We start from the raw sequence: 905 nt of genomic DNA, 5'->3' as shown, positions 1-905 counted from the left end.
TGTATGTATGTATGTATGTATGTATGTATGTATATATATATCTATGTATATATGTTGTGTGCATGTGTGTGCGTGTGTGAATATGTGCATATATATATATATATTAGAGAGAGTGAGAGAGAGTGGATGTGTGAGAAATGTGTGTGAGACTGTATGCACAGGCACACACGTACATATACATGCAGTCATACGCAGGCACACGAGCGCGCGCCAACACACCCACACATCTGTCTTTTCATCGCTCTCACTCTCTCCTGCACTGTCTCTCCCCTCCTCTTTTTCTTCTCCCTCTCTCTCTCTCTCTCTCTCTCTCTCTGATTCTCTGTCTTCATTTATTAGCTGTCTTCTCTGTATGACTGCCCGCCTGCTTGCCTGTCTCTACCAAGTTTAAACATTGCATTTATTAAAGAAATTGCGATTATTAAAGTTTAATTGATGCAGGTTTTGTTGAATAAGGCAATACTTGAGACAGAACATAATTTCCCCTTGTTTGAATATCAGTGTCAACAACAACAACAACACCAGCAACAACAAAAACAACTGCAACTACAACAACATCAATGACGATGACGATGACAACTGCAGCATCAAGGACAATAACAATAACCGGAGACACTGCACCTGTAACATAGCAACGACATTAGCAACAAAGATAACAAACCATTGTTATTAATAATAATATCGATAACTTTTACCGTTTTATTCGCTTCAGTCATTAGACTGCGGCCGTGCTCGGGCACCGCCTTGAAGAAATATTTGTCCAATGAATCGACCCCAGTACTTTTTTTAAAGTCTTTTATTTATTCTATCAGTGTTTTTCTGCCGAACAGCTAATTTACAGGAATGTAAACAAACCAGCACCGGTTACCGAACGGTGGTGGGGATCAAGCACATACACAAAGACA

The sequence above is a fragment of the Octopus bimaculoides genome, chromosome 3, assembly GCF_001194135.2.
Source record: "Octopus bimaculoides isolate UCB-OBI-ISO-001 chromosome 3, ASM119413v2, whole genome shotgun sequence".
NCBI classification, from domain to species: domain Eukaryota; kingdom Metazoa; phylum Mollusca; class Cephalopoda; order Octopoda; family Octopodidae; genus Octopus; species Octopus bimaculoides.
The sequence above is the reverse complement of the archived record's forward strand: the minus strand, read 5'-3'. Positions refer to the sequence as shown.